Source organism: Sinocyclocheilus rhinocerous, unplaced genomic scaffold (assembly GCF_001515625.1).
Source record: "Sinocyclocheilus rhinocerous isolate Xijiao unplaced genomic scaffold, SAMN03320098_v1.1 scaffold955, whole genome shotgun sequence".
Classification (NCBI taxonomy): domain Eukaryota; kingdom Metazoa; phylum Chordata; class Actinopteri; order Cypriniformes; family Cyprinidae; genus Sinocyclocheilus; species Sinocyclocheilus rhinocerous.
In genome coordinates, this window is record NW_015646369.1 from 316077 (window position 1) to 322571 (window position 6495).

The window sequence follows — 6495 nt, forward strand, 5'->3', positions numbered from 1 at the left end:
AGGGGCACAAGAAGCTGTAGTGCCTGTTCAAAATCCCCCAGTAGTTTCCATTAGTGTGCCTGAAGACCCCGAGCCGGCAAGATACCCTGAAGCCTCCAGTCAGCCGCGTTAGCCCTAAGACAGTTCGGGGGATGGACAGATGGGGGCAGATGGACCTGAGATTCTCATGAGTAAGAGTTCCTCTTATGTTTTTGGAGGAAGAGGGAAACAAGGACGAGGTGGGCCAGGCTGGCCCAAGTTCAGATCCTCCACGTAAAATATCTCCCTGTACTTTGCTGCATGCCCCTCGAGTATCCAGAGTTGAGCATACCAGCCCCACAGGTTTGGGGAAGCCCACTGCTGGCTTCCAGGAAGAGGGACAGATGGTAGCTCAAAGTCTCCATAAGAAGCATGATCATCATGGGACAAGTATAAGAACTGGTGTTTGGCCCTGATTAGGCCAATTCTTTTCCTTGGGGATTCAAATATGGGGAGGCTACCACCCATAGATAACGGAAAAGTGGAAGTGGATTATTACCTGGGGGTGAATCTGGCTCAAGCATATCACATTATTAAGCATGAAACCCCAGTGTCATTGGCGACTCAGCATGTGATTCTCTCATTTGGCTTGAAAAATAGGGAGTAGCGGAACCTAGTGATTGTGGGGAAAATCGTGGAACATCTACTTGGGGCTGCCTCTCAGACCTTCCCAAATGCAGTGATCCACATTCCTATGATCAATTATGACAAGGCTATGCCGGGGTGGATGGTGGAGAACATCAAAATGCTCAAACGGGTTGAAGCATACCATTACTGCCATGAGAATTTTTCAGGTTGGAGGTGGACAAGATTCATTGGACCCCAGTTACGGCCAAGGCCATGTTTAAGCATTGGATGGGCCATTTAAATGTGAGTTAAAAGAACAGGGCTCCTTGTTAAACAAATCTGTCATCAACATGTCCCAGATTTATTTATTGAAAAATAAAATAAATGTAAAACTATTTGGTAATAAGACCCTACCCTAAACCTAACCCTTTAGACATTCTGTTTACTGTGAGTAGCTTTGCAACTACATGCCATCTATCAGTCATTAGAATATTACTAGACTGTCTGCTTAACATCTGCTATCACTTTATTTTAAAGGTCCCCCAACACACATTCTACTGACTTTAAGTAACTTTGCAAGTATATGTCAACTTATTGTACTATTCCTAAACCTAACCCTAACACTAAGCCTATCCCTCACAGACTTAGGAAGAGTGGGATCTAACCTGGAACCAGCTCAGTCCTTAAACCTAGCCCTCACAGGTTTGGGAAGGGTGGGATCTAACCTGGAACTGACTTAAACCATAAACCTAGCCCTCACATATTTGGGGGAAGGCAGGATCTAGCCCTGAACTGACTTACAACCTAAACCTACCCCTCACTGGTTTGGGAAGGAAGGATTAGAAACCTAGCCCTTGGGTTACCAACCCTAGGCTTGCGTTTTTGTGAATCACCTTACATCTATTCTTATACCTAGGCCCAATGCCCATATGGGCAGATCTCCTAGTTGGAGTATGGTAGAGTCTAATATGCATTGGCCCGTGCCCTTTTCCTCAGTCTCCCTATTCCAAACCCTCCTACACGAGTGCTAGGTTGGGGGGGAGCTGTTGTAATTTTTCAATGCCTAACCCTGGTCAGAGCCATCAGACTTGACATAACAGATATAACATACCGGTTTACTCTAAGGGGCCTTTTGTTCTTTATTCATTGATTTGGTAAGATTTTGGGGTGGAATTCGATGATGTACCAGAATTATCTGGCCTTGACCTTTGGGTTGGGGTTGGTTTCGCTCCTCTGGAGCAGGCTTTGTCAAAACCCTCACATTTTTGGGCCAAGTTAGATCCTCTCCATAGCAATACATGTAGAATTGTTTTTAAAAAGGTTTTGTGAACAAATTTTCTTGGTGGAATGTGATGCTGGGCCAGGATTGTCCATCCTTGACCTATGGGTTGAGGCTGGGCTCACTGGTCTGGAGCAGGCTTTGTCAAGGGCCTCACATTTCTGGGTCAAGTTAGATCTATTCCAGAGTTAATGCGCACACACAGGATTGTTTTTTTCAGGGGTTTATGAGTTTGGAATACCAGAGACTGTATCCCCAGTTGGTAGTGAGGGAGGCTGGTCAGCCCTTGGAGGTTCGGGTGCTGCATCTTCGTTCAGGACCACCATCATCATCGACAGTAGAGAAGATCAGAACAGGATCGGAACAAAAGAACAGGGCTTCTGTTTTTTTCAGTATCTTAAAAACATATTAATGGCTAAAGTCTGATAACACTGTATTCAGCACAAACTGCGCTACAATAATATGTGAGCAGCATGAATGTACATGTTCGTGTTTTTGAGAAAACAACGTTTATGCGTGGAATCAAAAATAATTCAAATTAAGCCAGCTTTGGTTACTCCATGTATAAAATAACGAAATAATAACAAAAGAAAACAACAAAGGATGAAAAATGGGAGTTATGATGGTCATGGGGGTTATGAGGGGACGATGTTCCAAATTCATTCTCTGTTCTGAATACTCCCTTATAGAGAAAATAAAGTAATTCTCAAAATGGGAAGGGATCTGGATGGGTGGGGTCTTTTTGGGAGGGCAAAGGTCATGCTTGAACTGCAGTGTTCAGTAGTGGATTGGTAAATGGTTTTCGGTGCTTCTTATGTGGAGGATTGTAATTGACTGAGGTTTGAAATGGGCAACAAACATTGGAAAAGTTGATAGAAAAGAAAAAAAAGAAAAAATAATGGTTAGCATGGTTGAGAGTGCAGAACCAAGATGGGTTCACGGGGCATGGTTCACCTAGCTTATCCTAGAACTTCTTGCACCTGACATTAAATTTAGAGGGAAGGGCTGTTAGAAGCTTGCCGTACAGAAATGTGCATCTGCCAGTCTCGACTCTCAGCCCAAGTTGAGTTTATGGGGTCTATCCTTGGGGAATGAAGGACCTGGCAACTGGTTTCTCGTTGTTATACGGGTGCTTTGTTCGTCAATGGACTCCCTGTTTTAAGTCGGCAGAGGGGGAAATGACAGTCCCCTCAAATTGTGCTTGTTCCCAGGCTGACAAAGGGCCCTAAGAAGAGACCTTTCTCACAGCCTTTTCTCAAGTGACCTGGATACCTAGCGGTGTTAACGAAAAGTTGCTTTGGGGAGTGGTAAGTATCCAGCCCCCCAGGTCCACTTGGACAGCATGCAGGGACGGTGGGCTGGGGCTAACGGGCCTTAATTGGAGCCCAGTCTTTTACAGTTGATTAGCACCTCTCACGCAACAGCACATTTTGCACCCAAAACCCTTGCACTCATCTTGATTTTTTGGTGTAGTGGTAAAAATCATGAAGGCCAGTATGAAAATTCTCAGATTAGAAGTTAACACATCCAGTGGTTGTCCCCACAGGGGATGATGTTGGTCCGGTTCGTCTTGACTTTTAGGGGGAAGGACTAGTAGATGCTTGATGCTTTGCATCTGGCAGTTTCACCTCCTGACCCCAAAGCTAGAGATATTCACCTTCGACCTAAAAAAAAAATAATTTGGCAAGCAAGGGAAATTTGAGAAAAAGAATGAGCAGTTTAACTCGGTTTAGATCTAAACAATGGGATTGTGGATCTGGTTTAGATCGAAATAGCAATTGACTATAAAACACATGCCTAAGATTGATCACCCAAGGTGGCCTGCCCCAGAGGAGGGTCTGTAGTGTTTAAGGAGCCGGAACACCTGATGATCCTGATGTACACTTCTGATGATATGTCTTAAATATTCCCCCAGGCCGATGATATAAGTCTTAATTTCAATTTTAAAAGGTCTTAAATTTGGGGACGGAAAGACAAGAATCACGATATAGCTTAATGTGATGATTAAACTTCAAAAAGTTGTAAATTTCATTGAATAAATATGGGCGCTGAAGGGAACCGACTGTCTCCAAAAATGTTTCAATGGTATTTTCATTTAATCTTTCCTATAATGCTTGATAAAACAGTGTTTATGAGTGCAGAGCTGCTTTGTGTACAGCCGTTACTGGTGAAACCACTATATTTCTGCTTTGTTGAAAAGCCCCAGCTACTGACAGAAAAAAAGAATTTGCATCACTGATCATTATACAGATCAGTGATTTGCATTTCCAATAAGCTGGTCTGCTGTTTTAGTTAAAACTAATGTGAAAATCGACCCATGTTTTTACATAGCAAACACGCAGTATTGTAAATGTGATAGAAGCTCATGTGCCTTCTAAAAATCTAAACAATTAGCACACTTTATATATTTTAAATTAATATTATGATTTATATGTTTGACTCATTCCTTTTTTTTTTTTAGATGCTCAAATGTGATGTTTATCATTTATAAGGTTTTTTGTGAAAACCTGTATCTGAACTGTAAATCATGTCATTTTACGTTTAATGTTACCAAACAGAAAGAAAGAACTTTAACACAAATCTCCATCGCTCCATGTAAGTGATTACCAATGGTGACGTGTGCCATTAGTTGGTGATTTCTGCTTTATGATCTGCTGTGGAGATAGTCAGATCAACAGTACCTTGATAAAATATTGTAGTTTATGCAGACAATCACAATACGGTGTTTGTTGAAGATTTTAATATCAATTGAACATGGAATTCCCAGTTTGCTTTCACTCGGCAGCAGTGGTTCCCAAACTGGGGGCGGAGTTATAAAAAAGGGGTCATGGCAAGGCTAGAGGATAGTTTATTGACAGCAGGTGATATAAAATAAATCTTCAGGGTGATACAAGACGCCACAGTGAAATTGTCCCACTTAAGTAAATAATTAAACACAAAAATATTAATTTCACATTGTATTACCTCAAGATGACTCACAGTACTCTCTTGAGCAGTCTGTTATAAGTTGTAGCGGTTGTTTTCGTCGAATAACAGCCTGCTGGATGGCATGATTGAAGAATCAGAATTGAGTATTGCAGGGAGCCATGTGAAAATATGAATGAAAGATGCATGTGTCACAGTTGCTTGCAGGCAAGAAGGTGAAGACAGAAGAATAAATTCCAACATCCAATGTTTAATGAACAATCTAAAAAGGCAGGCAGACAGAAGGTACAAAACCAACCTAGCATAACGGTGACTTGACCATGACTGAACTTGAGGGAAGAGTATATAAAGGCAACACAAACGAGATGATAAATCAAACACAGCTGGAGACTAATGATTACAAACGAGGAGCGGGAAATCAAACAAAGGAAACGGGAACTAATGACCAACATATACTAAAAGTCTGTGAATGTCAAATCTAAAGTCCATGAACAAAACTGACAAACATAACTGTGACAGCATGGTCTTGCACTAAGCATGGATAAGTTTGTGAAAGGATTGCCAGTGCCAGGTAAACATAAAACAGATGATGAATCTACTTTAAATGTCACAGCTACCAAAACAACGCGTCTAAACCAGACATGAGAAGCGTGACGCGACAAAAGCAAATAGAGCCCATTAAAATCAGAGTCTGTCTACTCAGCCACTACAAATTTCCGACAGTAAACTGATGGCCTGTTTTATTTCTGATGCACTCCAAACAGTCACACAACTTCTGACACAAAGGACAAATGGATTTGCAACATTTGTGTTGAGACATCCAGTGTAGACAGCATGATCAAGCATTTGGAGCATGGTGCAAAAACCATCACATCCGGTGTAGACAGTTTTTTAAAAACAAGAAAATATGAATTCACCAGTACATCAGTAGGGAATGAAGAGAGACCACAGTGTGTTGTGTGCCTCGGAATATTAGCTTCTGACAGCATGAAACCAAACAAGTTAAGAGTCAGAAGCAAAGATGAGAAGTTGTAGTATTATAGTAATTACAGTGCTTCAAATAAAGTCCTATAGGATTTTGCAACAAACACTATAGTGTGACAAAAGAGGCACACACAATGTAAGAAGGATGGCTATAAGTGATCAGATCACAAATCATACTCTATTGGAATTCCAAAATAATTGGCGATATGTTAAAAGGAGTCATAAAACCAAAAATCTATTTTTTTTTTACATTTACACATAAAAGGTTGCTCTAAAAAAAAAAAATCATGCCTCAAAGCTAACGCACCAGTTTGAAAGTTGTTTTCCACCCTTTTAAAACACTAGGATTTACTCTCATGACTTTGTGGTATCTCAAATATGTATATGTAAAGGAGGACGTCCTGAAGACTTCTTCACTGCAGTCGGACCTCTTTCCTTGAAGTTTTTGATGGTCCCGAAATGGTTCTAGGTCCAATATTCTTTGTAGCAATTTCCTTGCATGTGAGGCCATTTTGATGCAAAGCGATAATGGCTGCATGCGTTTCTTTGGAGGTAACCATTGCTAACAAGAACACAATGATTGGAAGCGCTTCTTCCCTCCTTTTATAGCAATCAGTCTGCTCTTACAATCTAATTATTATGATAGTGATTTAACCTGACTAGTACTCATTCACACTTTCACATGTGCTGCTGATATGATTAGTCAATTAATGTTAGCTGGT

At 41.1% G+C, this 6495-nt stretch overlaps 1 long non-coding RNA gene across 2 annotated transcripts; it reads right to left on the minus strand.

The window, feature by feature from the left end:
* Window positions 1-2854: 2854 nt before the first annotated feature.
* LOC107707662 (uncharacterized) lies at window positions 2855-5114 on the minus strand. 2 transcript variants are annotated; one of them, XR_001636282.1, is made up of 3 exons: window positions 5088-5114; window positions 4829-4904; window positions 2855-3528 (listed from the first exon to the last, which is right to left on the minus strand). It is a non-coding gene; the product is annotated as an uncharacterized LOC107707662 (long non-coding RNA). The 2 variants fall into 2 exon arrangements; XR_001636281.1 differs by lacking the exon at window positions 5088-5114 and having other exon boundaries at window positions 4829-5081.
* Between the last annotated feature and the right edge of the window lie 1381 nt (window positions 5115-6495).